Genomic DNA, 21939 nt, shown 5'->3' with positions numbered 1-21939 from the left:
GCCTGGTATAGTGGAAGTGAGTATTGGTAGGCAGTACTTCCGGGGTGGGGTTAATCAGCGGTTGGGAGATAAGAGTCGGTAGGCGGTGCGTACGAGGCGGCACAGGTTTAGTACGGAAGACTAGTTTTTCTACTGCTTGTTCTTTCCCGTATGATTCTGGGTTAGGAAGCAGTTCTGCTCGGTCCCGGACACTGCTTCTGATGATACCAAGGAAGGAGGCGGGATCGGAGTTCTACTATCCTGCGCTCTCCTGTACCTCAGGCTCCATCCGAAGATTTCCAGTTTAGGAGCGTGCCCTGCCCTGGTTCCGGTCTTGAAAAATTGTGGTTTGATTTTTCTTAAATACTTGATCATCCACGTCCTTTAACCGCTTTGCAGTCATCGTTCTGTCACGTGCGTGAGTGCTAAGTTCCTTGGGTCGAGTCCGACTCTTGGGACCCCATGGAATGAAGCCCTCCAGGCTCCTCTGTCCATGTGATTCTTCAGGCAAGAATACTGGAGTGGGTTGCCATGCCCTCCCCCAGATAATCTCCAGACCCAGGGATGGAACCCGCGTCCCTTCTGTCTCCTGGATTGGCAGGCGGGTTCTTTACCACTATCGCCACCTGCAGGTCTATCACAGAATGATGCATTCAGCCAGCGTTTCTTGGAAGCCAGTTAACCATAGTTTACTCCTAGTCCCGGTGTAGAGCCTCTCTGCTTTCTGCCTTTTTTCTGCGATCTTTTTAAAACGCAAAGTTCTGTCACTCCATTGTTGGAGATGCACAATTTATTTCCCACTACAATTAAATACTTTCCAAATTTCTAAACCTACTTTCATATATTTTTCACAGTCAAAAACTCAGCTTTTGCCATTTGTTAATGCCATGCAAGGCTTTCAGCTTACATGTCCCTCTTAAGAGAAGCCTTTCCTGACCACACAACCGGAAATTGTATTCCTCTCTAGTGTAGCACTATTTTCCTTTATCAGTTCAGTTCAGTCGCTCAGTCGTGTCCGACTCTTTGCGACCCCATGAATCGCAGCACACCAGGCCTCCCTGTTCATCACCAACTCCTGGAGTTCACTCAGACTCACGTCCATCAAGTCAGTGATGCCATCCAGCCATCTCATCCTCTATCGTCCCCTTCTCCTCCTGCCCCCAATCCCTCCCAGCATCAGAATCTATTCCAATGAGTCAACTCTTCGCATGAGGTGGCCAAAGTACTGGAGTTTCAGCTTTAGCATCATTCCTTCCAAAGAACACCAGGGCTGATCTCCTTCAGAATGGACTGATTGGATCTCCTTGCAGTCCAAGGGACTCTCAAGAGTCTTCTCCAACACCACAGTTCAAAAGCATCAGTTCTTCGGCGCTCAGGCTTCTTCACAGTCCAACTCTCACATCCATACATGACCACAGGAAAAACCATAGCCTTGACTAGACGAACCTTTGTTGGCAAAGTAATGTCTCTGCTTTTGAATATGCTGTCTAGGTTGGTCATAACTTTCCTTCCAAGGAGTAAGCGTCTTTTAATTTCATGGCTGCAGTCACCATCTGCAGTGATTTTGGAGCCCAAAAAAATAAAGTCTGACACTGTTTCCACTGTTTCCCCATCTATTTCCCATGAAGTGATGGGACCAGATGCCATGATCTTTGTTTTCTGAATGTTGAGCTTTAAGCCAACTTTTTCATTCTCCACTTTCACTTTCATCAAGAGGCTTTTGAGTTCCTATTCACTTTCTGCCATACGGGTGGTGTCATCTGCATATCTGAGGCTATTGATATTTCTCCTGGCAATCCTGATTCCAGCTTGTGCTTCTTTCAGTTCAGCGTTTCTCATGATGTACTCTGCATATAAGTTAAATAAGCAGGGTGACAATATACAGCCTTGATGTACTCCTTTCCCAATTTGGAACCAGTTTGTTGTTCCATGTCCAGGTCTAACTGTTGCTTCCTGACCTGCATACAAATTTCTCAAGAGGCAGATCAAGTGGTCTGGTATTCCCATCTCTTTCAGAATTTTCCACAGATTATTGTGATCCACACAGTCAAAGGCTTTGGCATAGTCAATAAAGCAGAAACAGATGTTTTTCTGGAACTCTCTTGCTTCTTCCATGACCCAGTGGATGTTGGCAATTTGATCTCTGGTTCCTGTGCCTTTTCTAAAACCAGCTTGAACATCAGGAAGTTCACGGTTCACGTATTGCTGAAGCCTGGCTTGGAGAATTTTGAGCATTACTTTGCTAGCGTGTGAGATGAGTGCAATTGTGCGGTAGTTTGCACATTCTTTGGCATTGCCTTTCTTTGGGATTGGAATGAAAACTGACCTTTTCCAGTCCTATGGCCACTGCTGAGTTTTCCAAATTTGCTGTCATATTGAGATCAGCACTTTCACAGCATCATCTTCCAGGATTTGAAATAGCTCAACTGGAATTCCAGTTATAATTTTCCTTTATAGTACTATTTAATCATGATACATAAATGGTCTGCTTATGGTCTGTCTGCATACTAGATGGTAAATTAGGCTAGGTCTCATAACTTCACTAAGGTATACTCAGGAAGCAGTAAAATGCATGGCTCTTAATAAGTAAGGCTCAGTAATATGTGATCATAACCCTAGTTTTGATATGTATTAGTCTTTCAGAGTGTGGTAGTATGGAGCCAGCCAGCAGAGGAAGAATGAGTTGAGTGTATTACAGTAAATCTTGAATCAGCAATGATTCAGCTCTTAATAGAACAGAAAGATGCAGGGAAAATACGGTGCATTTGATAGTCCTCCAGAACATTGTTGGGAGAATGAAAATCCAGGTGATCTAACTTTGAAACCCACAGTACCCTGAAGAATGGAACACTTACTATCTATTACGTATTTACTCCATAGTTTTTCCTCAAGAAAAAAACCCCTACGTTTAAAATAAATTTTTACTTTCCAAGATTATCACATCCATCTTCTGCTTCGGTATCACAAAGTTTTGAGTTTAGGCCTGCTTCACATTCAAAGTTGAAAGATTGTGCTAAACCCTATTTGTGTGGTAAGTCGCTTCAGTTGTGTCTGACTCTTTGCGACCTTGTGGACTGTAGCCCACCAGGCTCCTCTGTCCATGGGATTCTCCAGGCAAAAATACTGGAGTGGATTATCATGGCCTCCTCCAGGAGATCTTCCTGACCCAGGGATCAAACCCATGACTCATATCTCCTGCATTGGCAGTTAGGTTCTTTACCACTAGCGCCATCTGGGAGGCCCAAATCCTGTGTAATAAGTAAGTGTTAGTCACTCAGTCGTGCCCAACTCTTTGCGACCCCATGCACTGCCGCCCACCAGGCTCCTATGTCCATGAGATTTTCCAAGCAAGAATACTGGAATGGTTGCCATTTCTTTCTCCAGAGGATCTTCCCTGACCCAGGAATCGAACCCAGGTCTCCTGCACTGCAGGCAGATTCTTAACCAACTGAGCTACAAGGGAAGATATTAGTGTAGAAAGTGTGGCCAAATGATGTATTTAAATTCAGTATATGTAATTTTTGTTATTAAGGTGAAATTGACGTAGCATAAAACCATTCATTTTTATGTGAACAATTAATTCAGTGGCATTTAGCACTCACAGTGTTGTTTGGTCAGCACCTCTATTGGTGCCAAGACAGTTTCATCACCCCAAAAGGAAACCTTATATCCATTAAGCAATTGCTCCCCATTCCCCTCTTCCACCAGCCCCTAGTAGCCACAATCTGTGCACTGTCTATATGAATTTACTTAATCTATATATTTCATATAAATGAAATTATACAGTATGTGATCTCTGTATCTGCCTTCAAATTTTTTTTACATTCATCCACATTGTAGTGCGTATCTGTTTTTTAATTCCTTTTAATGACTGAATAATATCACTTTGTACGTGTAGGTCGCAGTTTGTTTATCCATTCATCCACCAATAGACATTTGGGCTGTTTCCAACTTTTTTTTTTAAGTTTATTTTTGGCTGCACTGGGTCTTCATTGCTGTGCTTTCTCCAGTTGTGGCAAATGAGGGCCACTCTCTAGTTGCAGCTTCTCAACGTGGTGGCTTCTCCTGCTGTGGAGCATGAGCTCCAGGGTGGGTGGGCTCAGTAGTTGTGGCCAGCAGACTCCAGAATGCAGGCTCAGTAGTTGTGGTGCAGGGGCTTAGTTTCCCCACAGAATATGAAATCTTCCTGGACCAGGGATCAAACCCATGTCCCCTGTGCTGGCAGGCAGATTTTTAACCACTGGACCACCAGGCAAGAGGTGGTGATTGCACAACACTGTGATCTAAATTGTTCATGTGAAAATGAATGATTTTATGCTGTGTCAATTTCACCTTAACAACAAAAATTACATACACTGAATTTAAAGGCATCATTTGGGCACACTCTTTACATTAATATCAGATGATCAAACAGGATTTCAGCCTGCCAGGTGGCGCTAGAAGTCCTGTTTCCCACCAGAAGTCCTGTTTGCAACTTCTGACTACTGTAAATAGTGGTGGTATGTTGAGCACCTATTTTTAGTCCTTTGGGGTATATAGGAGGAACTGCTGGGTCATGTGGTAATTCTGTGCCTCCTAGGAGAACTGCTAAACTGTTCGGTTTCATTTTTCATTCTCCTCAGAAATGTATGCATTTGTTATTTTGTTACTTTATCTCTCCTTTTAAATTATAGTCTTCCTAGTCGGACAGAGCAACTTCACTTTCACTTTTCACTTTCATGCATTGGAGAAGGAAATGGCAACTCCAGTATTCTTGCCTGGAGAATCCCAGGGCTGGGGAGCCTGGTGGGCTGCCGTCTATGGGGTCGCACAGAGTCGGACACGACTGAAGCGACTTAGCAGCAGCAGTAGCGGGTCTGAAGTGGTACCTCAGTGTGGTCTTGATTTTCATGTCCCTAATGACTAATTATGTTGAGCATCTTGGCCATTTGTATATTTTCTGTAGAGAAATGTTTATTCAAGCCCTTTGCCCTTTTTTTTTTCTAAGCTCTATTTTTATTGAAGTAGTAGTAGTGAGTTAATATGAGGCAAATAGTAAAATCCAGAACTATTCCTCAGGTTTTTGTCTTTTCTAGTGCATTTTTTATTGTGGTAAAAGACATGAAATTTACCGTCTTAACAATTTTTAAGTATGCAGTTCAGTCGTGTTAAATATATTCACGTTGCTGTGAAACTATCTCCAGAACTATTTCCTCTTGCAAAACTGGAACTCTGGACTCATAAAACAGCTCCCTTTTTCCCTTCTCCTCATCCCTGGTAACCATCAGTCTTATATATCTATGAATTTGACTACTTTAGGTAATTGATACAGTTAGAATCATACAGTACATGTCTTCTTGTGGCTGGTTTATTTCACTAAACATAATGTCCTCAAGGGTCATCCATGCTGTAGCATGTGACAAGATTTCCTTCCTTTTTAAGACTGAAAAATATTTCATTGTATTTATATACCACATTTTATGTATCCATCTGTCTGTTGGTGAACATTTGGATTGCTTCCACTTCTTAGCTGTTGTCAATTCTGGTATTAACATAGACATGCATATCTCTTGGAGACCCTGTTTTCAATTCTTTTGTATATATATCTAGAAGTGAGATTGCTGGATCATATGGTAATTCAATTTTAAATTTTAAGGAATGATGCTAAAGCTGAAACTCCAGTACTTTGGCCACCTCATGCGAAGAGTTGACTCATTGGAAAAGACTCTGTTGCTGGGAGGGATTGGGGGCAGGAGGAGAAGGGGACGACAGAGGATGAGATGGCTGGATGGCATCACTGACTCGATGGACATGAGTTTGAGTGAACTCCGGGAGATGGTGATGGACAGGGAGGCCTGGCGTGTTGCGATTCGTGGGGTTGCAAAGAGTCAGACACGACTGAGCGACTGAACTGAATTTCCATAGAAGTTGCACCATTTCATAATCCCACAAGGGCTTTTTTCGTATATTTGAATTGGCTTGTTTTCTTATTGAATTGTAAAATTTCTTTATATATTCTGAATGCTATACCCTTATTAGATATATAATGTCCAAATATTTTTTCCCATTTTATAGGTATCTTTCCACTTTCTTGATAAAGTCCATAGATGTACAATGGTTTTAAATTTTGATATAGTCCAGTTATCTAATTTGTCTGTTGTTGATTGTGCTCACATTCTCATATCTGAGACAAAGCCATTGCCAAATCCCAAATCCCTATATTCTTCTCCAATAACTTTATGGTTTGAGTTCTTGTATTTAGGTTGTTGATCCATTTTGAGTTAGTTTGTTAATGTGGTTTGCAGTTGGGAGCACAACTCCATTCTTTTGCACATGGACATCCAGTTGTCCTACCACCATTTGTTGAAGAGGATATCCTTTCCCTCTTTGAATGACCTTGGCACTTATGTTGAAAATCAATTGGCCATAGATGTACAAGTTTATTTCTGGCCTCTCGAGTCTGTTCCATTGATTTATGTATCTCTCTCTTTATGCCAGCACCACACTATTTTGATGTGTAGCTTTGCAGTAGGTTTCAAAATCAGGAACTGGAGTCCTTGACTTTTTTGAGGGCTTTTTTTTAGTTCTTTGGGATCCCATATGAATTTTTTACTCCTATATGCAATGTATGCTCTTGGAATTTTGATATGGATTGCATTTAACCTATATATCAATTTGGGGAGTATTGCCATTTTTATGACATTGTCTTTCACCTTATGAACATGATATGTCTCTCTATGTATTTAGGTCATCTTTAATTTTTTTCAGTACTGTTTTGTGGTTTTCAGTATGTAAGTCTTTCCCCTGCTTGACTAAGTTTATTCCTAGATATTTTGTTCTTGTGGATAACATATGATATATATTTTATATATATATATATATATATATTATATATATATATATATGCATGCATATACTATTTTTTCTAAGCCATTTGAAATTCAGAAGTATTTCACTTCTGAATACTTAAGGATATATTCTAAGAACACATAGCCTCAATATTGTTATCCCATCTAAAACTTATTATTTATATAATACATTCTACTATGCAGCCCATTTTTTAATTTTACTGATTACCCATAAATCTCTTTAGTTTTTCCCTCAAACCTATCAGCTCCAGAGCCTGGCCCCACCCATCAGCAGGTGAGTACCAGCCCCAGGATCCCCTGGGCCATGTAACCAGCAGACACTGCGTGAGATAGGGCCTAGTAGCTAATCAGACTATTGGCCAGCTCCACCTACCAACATATCCAAACAAAGGAACAAGACAAAACTCCAGAAAAAGAACTAAACAAAGTGGTAATAAGCAGTTTACCTGATAGAGAGTCCAAGGTAAAGACCATAAAGAGACTCAATGAACTTGGGAAAAGACTGGATGAACACAGTGAGAAATTTGATAGAGTAAAAATATATAAAGAAGAACCAAGCACAGCCAAATACAATAATGGAAATAAAAAATACATTAGAAAGGATCAATAATTCATACTACACAAGGCAATCTACAGACTTAATGTAGTTCCTATCAAAACGCCAAAGTCAGGGAATTCCTTGGCTATGCACTGGTTAGGACTCCATGCTCTCACTGCCTGGGGCCTAGGTTCAATCCCTGATCAGGAAACTAAGGTCCCACAATTTGGCACTGCAACCCAATTTCTTTTAAAAAGTCATTTTTCACAAAACTAAAACATAGAATTCTAAATTTGTATGAAAACATAAAAGACTCCAAATGGTCAAACAATCATGAGAAAGAAGAAGAAAACTAGAGGCATCATGCTTCCTGATTTTAAAATATAATGAAGTTACAGTAATCAAAACAGTATGCTACTGGCATAGAAAGAGACATATGGATCAATGGAACAGAATAGAGAGCCTAGAAATAAACCCACACTTACATGGTCAATCTATGACAAAGGAGGCAAGAATATGAAATGGAAAAATAGTGTTGGGGAAACAGGACAGCTACGTGCAAAAGAAACTGGACTGCTTTCTCACACCATAGACAAAAACAAACTCAAAATGAATTAAAACTTAACACAATGTTGTAAAGTAATTAGCCTCCAATTAAAATAAATAAATTAAAAAAATTAAAAAAAGATCCTACATTCTGCAGTTAAGATCTGGCACAGACAAAATGAAAACCAAAACAAAATAGGAGTCATTCTTAGCACTCCAGTCCACAGGCTAGAGTAGTTTGTCTCTTGTAACTGAACCCTGACTGAATATAACTATTTTAGCCCTTCAGTCTTTCAAGTTGTCATCTTTCAAAGCAAGTAAATTACCCAAAATTAAAGGCTTCAAGCTAACTCATAAGGTCCACAATCTGGTAAAATTCTAGGTAAGGCAAATAACTTTATGCTGTTTCCTTTAATTTCCTGGTAAATTAATTAAGAAGGATATGGTTTTATCTGCTCTTCTTATTAAATTTATATACCATTAAAAAAATTAAGTACAAGATCTGAAACTATCAACCTCCAAGAAAAGAAAAAACAAAGGCAGTACGCTCTTTGATATTGGTCTTACCAATATTTTTTTTTGATGTGTCTATTCAGGCAAGGGAAACAAAAGTAAAAATAAATCTTGCACCAAACTAAAAAAACTTTTGCTCAGTGAAGGAAGCTATCAACAAAATGGAAAGTCTGCCTATGAATGGGAGAAGATATTTGCAAACAATATATCCCATAATAGGTTCATATCCAAAATATACAAAGAACTTGTTTACTCAAAAAAAAAAAAAAAAGGATGAAAAATGGCCAGAGGACATGAATAGACATTTTTCCAGAGAAGTCATAAAAGTGGTCAACAGGCAAACGAAAAGATACTCAGCATCACTAATCACCAAGGAAATGCAAATTCCAAGAGATGATGAGATGATGAGGATGATGAGATATATCATCCATCATAAAAGGAATATTCAAAATAACATCAGCAAGATGGCTGAATACTTTCTTGCTCCTACCCCTCTCATCAAAGACAACCATTCAGCATCCATCAGGGAGAAAAGTGCCTTTGTGGCAGCTTTGGGACCCAAGTTTATTGTGAAACCTTAGTCCAGTCCCAAACCAGGGAGAGATATTTTGTGAAGGTAGTCCTGAATCCAGGGTGCTGACTTCACTGGTCACAGACTTGAAACAGTCCTCAGATACAGAGGACTAAGGTCCCACAATTTGGCACTGCAACCCAATTTCTTTTAAAAAGTCATTTTTCACAAAACTAAAACATACAATTCTAAATTTGTATGAAAACATAAAAGACTCCAAATGAGAAAGAAGAAGAAAACTAGAGGCATCATGCTCCCTGATTTTAAAATATAATGAAGTTACAGTAATCAAAACAGTATGCTACTGGCATAGAAAGAGACATATGGATCAATGGAACAGAATAGAGAGCCTAGAAATAAACCCACACTTACATGGTCAATCTATGACAAAGGAGGCAAGAATATGAAATGGAATATGAAATACAGTCCTCTGTATCTGAGGATTCGGCTACAGCACCATTTGGCTTTGGTTCTGTCACCAGCACTGTTCACTAAGGGACCCAGAATGTGTCACGCCTATCCATGCATTTGACAACAGGCACTCAGACCTCAGTCTTGCTGTAGATTCCGAAGTGGCTTATGAACAGGGTCTAGCCAGTCTTGCCTGTGATCTGGGAATCCTTGCATATATCCCTCCTAACTCAGTCAAACTGTAGATTTTAAAATAACCTTTAACTGGGATTCAGTCCATCCTAGTCACAGTTAGCAAACAGTCCTGCTAATGGAAGGACTCAGCAGCAGATGCTCTAAACCCTAAAATGGCCCTATACTTGGTTCCAGCGCCTCTGATCATGGCTATGAAGCCGTCCAGCCCACCCAGGGAACCTGGTAGGAGACCCTCCAATCCACACCTCCAGACCTCCACACCTCCAGTAAGGTCTGCAGACCTTACTCTTGTATGTGAAACCTGAAATAACCATGGGCCTCGGTTTCACCCCTTCTCAGCCACAGTCCAGAATCAGTTGTGCCTGTCCAGGGATTCATCCAATTACCAGGTCCTCCCATGGACCTGGTAAGAACTCCAGGTACCTGCTAGTAGGCTGCTTCCTGAGGACCCAGCTGTGGAAACTGAAGCAGATCCTACCAGAATATTGAACAAAGTACTAGAGGTAGTCCCATACCAGACATACCAGATCAGACAGAATTTACACTTGCCCAAACCTCTGGTAACATCCTGCCAGCTAGGGAGTCCGCCCACCCCCACAGACCCAGCCACATCACATAACTGGTTCTCATCCAGCAAGACTGCAATTCTGAAAGTAACCCATCATCCCAGGGAACTGACAGGACCTCTCAGAGATATCTGCACCCCTATGTTCATTGCAGCATTATTCACAATAGGCAAGACAGGAAAACAACCTAAGTGTCTGCTGACAGATGAATAAATAAAGAAATTTTTTCCTGATGGTCCAGGTCTTAGGACTTGGCACTCCCACTGCAGGGTCCCTGGGTTCAATCGCTGCTAGGGGAACTAATATTCTACAAAAAAAGAAAAAGAAAGAAAATTTGGTATCTGTCTATCTGTAATGGAATAGTATTCATCCATTTTTAAAAAACTGCTATTTGCAATAACAGGGACAGCTCTTGAGGGTGTTATGCTGAGGGAAATAAATCAGAAGACAAAATACTGTGTGGCCTCACTGATTTGTGGAATCTAAAAAGAGCAGAACTCATAGAAGTAGGATTAGAATGGTGGTTGTCGGGCTGAGAGGTGGTAGAAATGGGAGCACACTGAGTGTTAATCGTCAGTGGGATACACAAGCAGAGAGATCCAGGCACTTTCAGGTACGTAGGCTTGAAGGCTGAGTGACTCAAATGTAAAAGGTGGGTTTGGAGTGGGGGGCCCGTATTAACATGCTGGGGATGCCATAACAAAATACCGCAAACGAGGTGACTGAAGAACAGAAATAAATTTTCTCACAATTCTGGGTGGAGCTAGAAATCTGAGGCCAAGGTGTCAGAGGATTGGTTTCCTCTGAGGCCTCTCCTTGGCTTGTAGCTGGCCATGTTCTCTCTCATATCCACGTGGCCTTTCCTCTGTGTGTGTCTGGGTCCCCATCTCCTCTTCCTCTAAGGACACCAGTCATATTGAATTAGAGCCCTGCCCAATAATTTCATTTTAACTGAATTATCTCTTTAAAGACCGGATCTTCAAAATACAGTTATATTCTGAAATACTGGGGATTAGGACTTCTACGTGAGAATTTGTGGGGGACACAATCCAACTCCTAACAGGGCCCAAAGGTCAAGTCTCTTGACTATGAAGAGCCCGACTAAATGGAACACATTTTGTATTCAATAGCGACTTAGCAGCAGCAGCAGCAGCACTGAGTTAAAGTACTTCTCAAAGCACTCAGTAAAGGTATTGGGTTGGTCAAAGAGTTTGCTTGGGTTTTCCCAAAACGTCTTAGAGAAAAACCCAAGGGAACTTTTTGGCCAGCCCAATAAAATTTCCCCTAACTCACCGAGAAAATGAATTTTTCAAGTGTGTTTAGGGAAAGAGGCATTTTCCAAAAGGAGGTGTAAACACAGAAAGGAAGAGAAGTAGTAAGGAAGGAAATGGAACTCGAGCATTTCAGTAAGCTGTCTCATATTTGGCTCAAGTCAAGCAAACAGGAAAGAAAGATCATTTAGACAAAAACTAAATTTCAAGGGCAATTTCTACTTGTAGGAAGAAACTAATTTTAAAACATGCCATGCTGTGTTTGGGAAAGGAAGCTAAATCAAAGAAATGAAGTTAGGAAAACTTCTTGCCAGTATTCCTCTAAGTATATGCAGGAGCAAGAATTACAATGGCTTTCTCACCCCTTGGGTCAGGGGCTAAGGGATGTTTTTGCAGGTTTGTGGAAAACAAGCTCTGGCATATGTTGATGAAATATTTGGTGGTGGGCAGGAAGGAAAGGGGATGACAAGAAAAATACTAGAATAAATCTTTTTTTTTTTTTTAATCGGATTAAGTCACTATATCACAGCAATCTTCTTTTTGTCCCACCTATTTTCATTCTTTAATAGCTATGTGGCCTTGGACAACTTATGCATTTCATTCTCTCCATTCCTTAATTTCGCCATCTGTAAAATAGTGGTAATACCTTCTTTATAGAGTTTGTGTCAGAGATAAATGAACTTACACTTGGAAAGAGTTAAACAGCTCTGGGAGTGAGTATGGTAGACTCTCAATGAGCGTTAGTCGTCCTCACCATCCTCACCACATCATCACCTGTCATCACCTACATCCCTTTAACTCTGCTCCTGTCACTCTCATTTCCAGAAATGTTTCCTTTCCCCTCCCTCTAAGCTGTGGTGCTTTGGGGAGGCTTTCCCTGAGGGTTCCAGCCTAGGCTGATCTTGCTACGAGGAGGAGATGGCAGGCTGAACTTGGTGCTGAGATGCTGTATTAATTCAGTTGGTGGACAGCCTTGAGGCATTACTGAGAACACACCTTCTGGACTCAACAAATTCACATGGCAATTTCATAAAAAATTGGCACTGAGGTTCCAGCAGTTTCTTCCATGAGTGGAAGTTGAGAGTGGGATTTAATCTAGTCGAAGTCGTCATCCAGTAGGAAACCACACAGATCCTAGAAGCACCAGAGAGAGGGGGCGGGGAGAGCTGTGGCTCAGATATAGCCTGGGTCCAATCCCATCCACTTCCTGTTCCTCACTGATTGGCCCGAAAGGTCGCCATGACGAAAATTCATGAGCTGTTTGTAGTTCGTTGGTATCTGCAAGGAGATACCCGAATTATTCTCTGAAAATATTACTATAAATCCTGTCAAAGGTTTCTTCAAAATGCATACCCTAAAATACATTCGTAATGTCTTCATATGGAGAGAAATCCCAGCCCTTGTGGTGGGTCCACTCACTTTGGGAATTGTCAGATATTTCTAGGATTAAATTTCTTTACATTTTCACACTTCAGAGGAGGGTCAAGTGTCCTCTAACTTACCATTTGTTCCCCAGGCTGCACAGCTAATTAGAAAGAAGAAAAATCTGTGGCTCTTCTTGGTGTCTAGCTTGTAACCTTCCTGGTAATGACTGTCTCTATCTACAGAAGATACTAAATTTTACATTCTTGCCTCCAACTATTATAACGATTAGAGAATTTAGTAAAAAAAAAAAAAAAAAGATCTTCTCGGCCCCAATCTTCTTCACTTTAAAGCCCTTGACCTCTTACCTGGACCTCTCTTTTTCAGTAGACAGTGTTTCTTCCCATTTCTTGCAGAGGTATGAATTGCTTTGGGGCTTCCCAGGTGGCCCAGTGGTAAAGAATCCACCTGCCAATGCAGGAGCTCTAGGAGACAATGGTTTGATCCCTGGGCGGGACGATTGCCTGGAGAAGGAAATGGCAAATCGCTCTAGTATTCTTGCCTGGGAAATCCCATGGACAGAGGAGCCTGGTGGGGTGCAGGCTATGGGGTCACAGAGGGTTGGACACGACTTAGTGATTAAACAACAATGAATTGCTTCAATCTTCTCTCACCCTCCACATGTGTCCAGGTGTTCATATACAGCCTCCATATTCCCCTCTTTCTTTGCATAGAGTTCTGTTAGGACACTTGCTTCATTATTCTCTTATGCTGGGTACCAGTTCTGCCTACGTCTCCATCCATTGGAACAAGTTACCAATAGTGCCTCAGTTCAAATCTCCATTCCATTAGACAGCTAGATGAAACTGGAAGAGCTCAGTTCTGCTTCCAGATTCCCATGGGTGCATTCTGATTAGTCAGCCTGAGCCAAGTCAATGAACTCTAGCCATGGAGTTGGGTCACAGGGTGTTACCACGGCTGTTCCTATGGTAGCCAGCTGAATGGCGGTGGGGGCAGGGGAAGGTGGGAGGTGGGTAGGAGAAGGTCCCAGAAAAGGAGAGGATTCTGGGACAAAACAATATGTCTACTCCATGGTGTCCCTTCTCTCCAGGCAAATTATATTTCACTTCTTTGCATCTCCTTCATCTCTTTTACATTTTCAATCTGTTTTTCTATCTGGGCATTAAAATTTGCTCAAGGCCCTCCTCTACTAGAAGACCATCCCATAACTCTTCTTCAAGCTCCTGCCCAATCGTGTACCTTTTTTTTTTTTTCCACCGAATAAATTTCATTTGCCCTTTGCTCACATTTTACCCCAACCTGGTCTCCTCCCACCTCCATTTCCTCAAGGAGTTTCTTGGTGTTCGAAAGGCTGAAGACAAGGCAGAATGAAGGCAGCGTGAAACGTATAGGCCACGGTGAGCAGGTGTGATATCTCTGACGTGCCGGAGACCCCTCCCGACCCATCTCAGTAGCCACAGAGCCCAGCCCCAAGGGCCCCTGGACTGTGAGGCGTGGTACTAACCAGTCCCTGACCTTTTGAGCTTCCTGGTTCCAAGGAGTCTTTGGCCACAGCTCCGCCTGGACCCCACCCCGGCTGCTGATAGTAGGTTTGTTTATCAAAGCCTCCTTTGGTGAAAGGACCTTCTCACACCGAGGCCTGGGGGTGGGGAGGTGCCTTTCAGGCCCTTTGCCATTCACTTCCTCAGGTGAGAATAACTTCCCTGCCAGGCCTGTGTCCCTTAGAATGAAGGAGAAGGTAACAACCACGGGTTGGACCGGAACTGCTACTTTCAGGGTACTTCCTGGTGAAGATGGAGCCCCCAGAACTTGTTCCCCAACCTGCCTTTCTGGTGCTCTGGGGTATATAGGTGCTTATGGAGACATCCTATTTAACGGAGCCCTTTGCTGCTGTAATTTTTTTTTTTTAACTCTTTACTATGGTAAATTTTAAACACATCGAAAGTAGAGAGACTAGTTTTACAGGTCTACCACCCAGGTTCAACCACTAAGGTTCAACAATAAACCATTTTAAAGCCAATGTCGTTCCCTCTATACGATCAAACCAACACCCTTTCCCCAAATCTCAAAGCAAATCTCAGAAATGTTTTATCTGTAAATATTTCAGTATGTATCTCTAAACAATCATGTCCCTTTTTGGGGGTTTATTTTTTATTTTGGCATGGTTTATTAAGGTATAACTTATTAATACATGCAGTAAAATTTTCCTTTCTTAGGTACAGTTCTGAGGTTTTAGAAACTCAGTCAGATAACCACACACCCAGGAAATGGAATAGTTCCATTACTCCTCAAAATTTCCCTGTGCCTTTTTGAAGCCAACTCCGACTCCCATCCTCAAGTAACCACGAGTATGTGCTAAGTCGCTTCAGTCATGTCCGACTTTGTGCGACCCTGTAGACTGCAGCCCCCCAGGCTCCTCTGTCCATGGAATTCTCCAGGCAAGAATACTGGAGTGGGTTGCCATGCCCTCCTCCAGGGAATCTTCCCAACACAGGGCTCAAATCTGAGTCTTTTATGTCTCCTGCATTGGCAGGCAGGTTTTTTACCACTAGTGCCACCTGGGAAGCCCATTTTAATTCCTTGAAAGTGAAAGTGAAGTTGCTCAGTTGTGTCCGACTCTTTGCAACCCCATGGAGGGTAGCCTACCAGGCTCTCCAATCCATGGGATTTTCCAGGCAAGAATACTGGAGTGGGCTGCCATTTCCTTCTCCAGGGGCTCTTCCCAACCCAGGAATCGAACCCGGGTCTCCTGCATTGCAGACAGACGCTTTACCGTCTGAGCCACTAGGGAAGCCCTTTAATTCCTTAGTTTTGCCTTTTCTAGAATGTCATAAAAATGGAATCATAAAGTATGTACCCTCTTGAAGAATCACCTTTTAAAATGTAATCATCGTCACTACACCTCTCCAGTCAGCAATAATTCCCCCATAGCAAATATCCAGTGTTCACATTTCTGCACTTGCTCTAAAAAACATTTGCTTATACCCTGATTAAGGATCTAAACAAAGAATTGCTATTGGTTGTTACACCTCTAGAGAAAATCTAGAAATTTCCTCCTCATTTTTTGTTTTAAGAAATGAGGTTGTCATGAAGGGTTTCCCTTAATCTGGATTTATTTTATTTTTTAATATTTATTTTTATTTATTTATTTGGCTGTGCTGGGTCTTAGCTGCAGCATGCAGGGTTGTGGCATGTGGTATCTAGCTCCCTGACTAGGGATCGAACCTGGGTCCCCTGCATGAGGCATGTGGTGTCTTAGCCACTAGATCACCAGGGAGTCCTAATTTGGAATTTATTGACTGCATCTGCATGTTATCCTTGCTTCCATTCCCAGAGCCCTGCTTCTAAAATCTGGTGAACAGACCAGCAGCACTGGCATCACCTGGGAGTTTGTTAGAAATGCAGAATCTTGGACCCCAGTCAACCCCACCTGGGTTTCCCAGGTGGCACTAGTGATAAAGAGTCTGCCTGCCAATGCAGGAGACGCAAGAGACCCAGCTTGTCTTTCTGGGTTGGGAAGATTACCTGGAGTAGGAAATGGCAACTCACTCCAGTATTCTTGCCTGGAAAATTCCATGGGCAGAGGAACCAGGCGGGCTATAGTCCAGGGGCCACACAGAGTCAGAAACGACTGAGCACACACACAAGAACTATAGAATCAGAATTTGCATTTTTAACATTTTTAACAAGATCTCCAGGTGATTCACCTCCCGTGAATGGTAGTTTTGATCTAGTTTAGGTTCACTGCTTTGGGGGGACAAGGCTGCTTTGTAGGTGATGTTGCATCCTTGATTTTTTCTCAACCCAACACATCTGCTCCGGTCTGTCAGGACTTGTGCCTCTTGTTACTCAGGCCTCTGAGAAATGCAGCCATGCCCAAGGATCTGCCCTCTGCCTGCCTCCATTCTCTTTCTCTCCTGAGACCCAGTGAGCTCACTTACCCACAGTGAGCTCATTTACCCCAGGGCTCAGATGTCACCTTTAAAGTCACAATCCACAAATCTTTCTGATCCTGACCTGTCCTTGGTCTCCTAATTTACCTTTCTGGTTACTGAAAGAACATGTCTCCCCAAATATTCAGCCTGCCCTTTAATTTAATACAAAGCCTAAATCACTATTTTCTATCTTATCTTCCCTTTCAAGTTAGTAACCCAGTCACTTAATTTTAATTGCTCAGGCTACACTGTTTGAAGTTCTCTTCCATTTTTTTTCCTCCACTCTTTTATGTTGTACCTCTAATCAGCAGTTAAGCTTTATTCTCCTGTATTTGTCAGCCACCATTAGGTTACGCTGGGGTAAGAAACAATTCCCCCCAGTTTTCATGGTTGACAGCACGAAGTTATATTATGAGTGGATTGTGGACCGACTCCCACTCTGGGCTCTCTATTTGTCTTCTTCATTCTGGGATCCAGGCTGAAGACGCCGTCCCAAAACAGGGTTTGGGGAAGGGAAATGAGGAATGGCAGAACTAGAAATCACTTTCAAATCCTCTGCTCAGTCATGGACAAATCAATTCCGTGCACATTTCATTTGCCACAGCCATTGGCAAACTCAAGTCCCACATCCGTGGGTTGGGAAAGTGTGTCGAGTATCTGGAATCAATAGTGCAACCTATCACAACTCCTATTTTCTATGTCTGCTGCATTCCTTATTTCAATTCCTTTTACCCCTGCCTCAACCTTCACTTCTTGCAGCTTAGGATTCACTTCCTCAGGGAAGCCTTTTCCCTGGTACTCTCAGACAAGATCACATCACCTGCTCTTTGCAGTCGTGGGACTTGTACTCTCTCATAGCATGCAGCATAACTGTAATGAACTATTTATGCAATATTTAATCTCTGGCTTTCCTCCTAGACTGCAAGCTCCATGAAGGCAGACACAACTTCTGCTTTGCTCACCATTTGATCCTTGGCCTCTGGAAAACTGTCTAGGGCACATAGCATATTCAGTAATTCTGTAAATGATGCAAAAGAATAAATGCATTTCTTAATCGTGCCCATATTGGGCACCTGGATTATTGGCAGACTTTATCAATAGTTTCTGATGTCTATTTTATTCTTCATCCATCAAGTTTTCCTTCCTAAAGACCTACTCTTTTCACATCATCTATCAGTCTTTTAATTCAGTCTCCTGTGACTTTTCCTGCTGGAACTGTATTGAAGTTTCCTGAATGATTATGCTGTCTTGGACCCTCATCCTTTTGCACATATTATTTCTTCTAAAGAACTCCCCGTCCTCAGTGCTCTGCCTGGTAAAATACTGTATACCTTGTACATCTTAGTTTGGAGGCTGCCTCCTCTGCTGTGCCTTCTTGGTCTCAGTGCAGACTTGGGCCCCTTTGCATCCACATTCTGTGTCTGAACCTCCATTATAGCAACTGTATTCTAATGGTTTGTGGCTTCTACTAGACTAAGCTCGATGAAGCCAAGAGTGATATTTTCATCTTGTAATTACCGAACACTTACTATAGAGCCTGGCATGAAACAGGTGCTCAAAATTGCTGCTATCCTGTTGCAAGCTATAGTTATTTAACAAAGGAACAGTTTCTCTATCCGGAAAGCAGTGGTCAAAACACATGTTAACAACTTCCATGCACTTCAGGCATGGGCAAAGCCTCAGATTTTCAATTAGAATCAATTTACTTTTATTATACATCCAGTCCTAACATTGTTTGTGTTTTTCCAGGGCAGATTAGAGAAGAAGAGAGGCCTGGTGACAACTGCAGGGAGTGCCCTCTGATGACTGTCAGTAAATAATCCAAGAGCACCCACGGCAGCAAAGGTAGCCACCTTCTTGGAGTGGTTGCACCAGTGTTTCCCTGGTGACGTCTTGCTTTCTGCAGCCCTCCCCCATGGCCTTCTGAGCCTGGAGACTGTCTTAGATAAAAAACAAAAACTTGTGGCTTTTTTTGTTTCTCTCCTAGCTGGAGAAGGGACCAGACTCTGAGCCCTAGTTTCCTGCTGATGAGCCTGATGAAAGAATGACTTCCTTCACTGGATTCTTTTTTTCTTCCTCTTTTCCTTGGTAGCAGCAGCAGCTGCAGTTTTGGCTTGGATTTGTTTTTTCTTTTTTTTTTCAGGAAAGCTAAGTATATAGTCCATCTAGTCAAGGCTATGGTTTTTCCTGTGGTCATGCATGGATGTGAGAGTTGGACTGTGAAGAAAGCTGAGCGTTGAAGAATTGATGCTTTTGAACTGTGGTGTTGGAGAAGACTCTTGAGAGTCCCTTGGACTGCAAGGAGATCCAACCAGTCCATCCTAAAGGAGACCATTCCTGGGTGTTCATTGGAAGGACTGATGCTGAGGCTGAAACTCCAATACTTTGGCCACCTCATGCAAAGAGTTGACTCATTGGAAAAGACCCTGATGCTGGGAGGGATTGGAGGCAGGAGAAGAAGGGGACGACAGAGGATGAGATGGCTGGATGGCATCACTGACTCGATGGACATGAGTTTGGGTGAACTCTGGGAGTTGGTGATGGACAGGGAGGCCTGGCATGCTGCGATTCATAGGGTCGAAAAGAGTCGGACACGACTGAGCGACTGAAGTATATAGTCCAGAGTGAATTTTTTATCGCTACCATGAGTGCTTTGACTAAAACGGTGATTCTCAAACTTGAATGTGGGTCAAAATCACCTGGAGAGCTTGTTGAGCTAGAGGTTCTTGGACTCCATCCTCAGAGTTTCTGATTCAATAGGTCTGGGCTATGGACCTAGAAATTTGCATTTCTAACAAATTCCTAGGTGGTGCTGGTGCTACTGGTCTCATACCTTGAGAATCACTGGTCTAAACAACAAGCCTCAATCATGACCAATGATAAAAAACTCTGGCCAAACAGCAAAATGCAGAAAATTTCATCTTTGATCATGTACTTCTTGCTTCATTTACAAAAGTGTTTGCCCTTTTTTTTTCCTCCAAAGGCAGACTTTGTTACTTGATGATTTATTTCCACTTGTGGGACCAGCTGAACTGGATATTTATCATCAGATATTTACTTAGACCAAAAATAAATAGTTATAAATTCTGTAAAAATAGATGCTGGCATCCTGATTTCCTTGCAAGGGTGGTTCTCCAAAACCTGCTCTCTCCTAGATCTCTATCACTGACTCTTATTTAAACCAAAAGTACCAGCAGCAAACTTAGCATCAGAATTCAGCTGTGCCCTCTTCTCTGCTGTCACACCCTGTATTCCCCACCTTATTCCCAGTCTTCCCAAGCTCTCTTTACTCCAGATATCAGATTTTGTATTAAACTATTAATGGCAGTTTCTAAGGCAACATTCTATTAATATGTCTGCTTCAAAATCACCTACTTAATGACAGGTCATGGTGTTAAGTGACTAAGGTTATATCCATTGAAAAAATGTTAGCAATGTACAGCTTGGATGAAAACATCAGAAAAATGTTAAAACACTTCCAAGAAGGCCAACACAGGCGTATTTGGAGTAATGTAACTTGCATCCTTCATGCTGGTCACCAATGGCTTTTGGCCTGAGCACTGTCATTCTGTGCAGTTGTAATTAGGCAGAACCTAAGGGGTCAGCTTTGATTTTGAAACAGAACTGTCATCCACAATAAGACTTCCTGTGTAGGAAGAAAATTCCCCATCATTCTCTTAGCAGGACTTGGAGAGAAGAATGAATAATATCCAGCAAATTCCAAATTTCACTGGTACTAAAACATTGTTCTGCATTGTAATATTGCTGAATTTTAGGTACATCTTACAATGAATGGGATTTTATAATCATGGTCGGCCAGGTGACAGAGGAGATGGTTTGTCACTGCCTGAACACACACAAACTCAGTGGTTTTTCCTGGTAGGATGACTTGGGGACTGTAATCTCCATGTTTCCGTCAACAAATGGTACAAGGACAATTTGGAAAATAAACATGCTTCCCGTTGTCTGAAAACCTTCTATTGACACCTTCAGGTAAGATCAAGAATATGCCAGCTTTCAAAGGTGTACATGAGATATTCATGGCTGGAAAGCACACAGTAGTGAAGTACTGTTAAAATTGCTGCATCACCAGGACTTGGTAATTAAGGACACTGGCAGTTTTGAGTCAAAAAATGATTCAGAGGAATAGAGATTCTGTGTGTGAAGAAACTACAGGAATTCCTTAATGAATTTCTTCTGCTTTTATTTTTCTTTTTATTGTGGGCTCAAGGATGATGTATAATGATATATGTCTAAGTCTAAAAGCTCTCATTCAATAAATATTTCAAACTAAATGATAAAAAATCTTTTACAAATGGTTTAATTGGGGATATCTTTCTTTTTAATAGCAGCTCTTAACCTTTTTGATCTGAAGACTCCTATAATACTAAAAACTTAAGGAATATAAAAAACTTTTGTTTAATAATATCTACCAATATTTACCATATTAGAAATTTACAGAGTCTTATTTTTTATTGCAGTATAGTTGATTTACAGTGTTGTTTAGTTGCAGGTGTATAGCAAAGTTATTCAGGATATATATATATATACATACTTTTTCAGATTCTTTTTCCTTATAGATTATTATAAAATATTGAGTTTAGCTCCCTGTGCTATACAGTAGGTCTTTGTTCGTTATTTTTTTTTTTTTTGTATATAGTAGTGTTTATATCGGAGAAGGCGATGGCACCCCACTCCAGTACTCTTGCCTGGCAAATCCCATGGACAGAGGAGCCTGGTAGGCTGCAGTCCATGGGGTCGATAAGAGTTGGACACGACTGAGCGACTTCCCTTTCGCTTTTCACTTTCATGCATTGGAGAAGGAAATGGCAACCCACTCCAGTGTTTTTGCCTGGAGAATCCCAGGGGCAGTGGAGCCTGGTGGGCTGCCGTCTATGGGGTCACACAGAGTCGGACACGACTGAAGTGACTTAGCAGCAGCAGTGTTTATATGTTAATCTCAAACTCCTAATTTATCCCTTTCTCCACTTCCCTGTTTGGTAAACATAGGTTTATTTTCTATGTCTGTAAGTCTATTTCTGTTTTGTAAATAAATTTACTTGTATCATTTTTCTTAAATTCCACATGTAAGTGATGTCATATGACATTTGTTTTTCCCTATTTGGTTTACTTCACTTACTATGATAATCTCTAGATCTGTCCATGTTGCTACAAATAGGAGT

At 41.7% G+C, this 21939-nt stretch overlaps 1 long non-coding RNA gene across 1 annotated transcript; it reads left to right on the top strand.

Moving 5' to 3' along the window:
* The first annotated feature begins 13816 nt into the window (after positions 1–13816).
* LOC133252560 (uncharacterized) lies at positions 13817–21074 on the top strand. Its single transcript, XR_009737972.1, has 2 exons — positions 13817–18601; positions 18744–21074. It is a non-coding gene; the product is annotated as an uncharacterized LOC133252560 (long non-coding RNA).
* The last annotated feature ends 865 nt before the right edge of the window (positions 21075–21939 follow it).

This window comes from Bos javanicus, chromosome 8 (assembly GCF_032452875.1).
Source record: "Bos javanicus breed banteng chromosome 8, ARS-OSU_banteng_1.0, whole genome shotgun sequence".
Taxonomy (NCBI): Eukaryota; Metazoa; Chordata; class Mammalia; order Artiodactyla; family Bovidae; genus Bos; species Bos javanicus.
The sequence above is the reverse complement of the archived record's forward strand: the minus strand, read 5'-3'. Positions and strand labels throughout refer to the sequence as shown.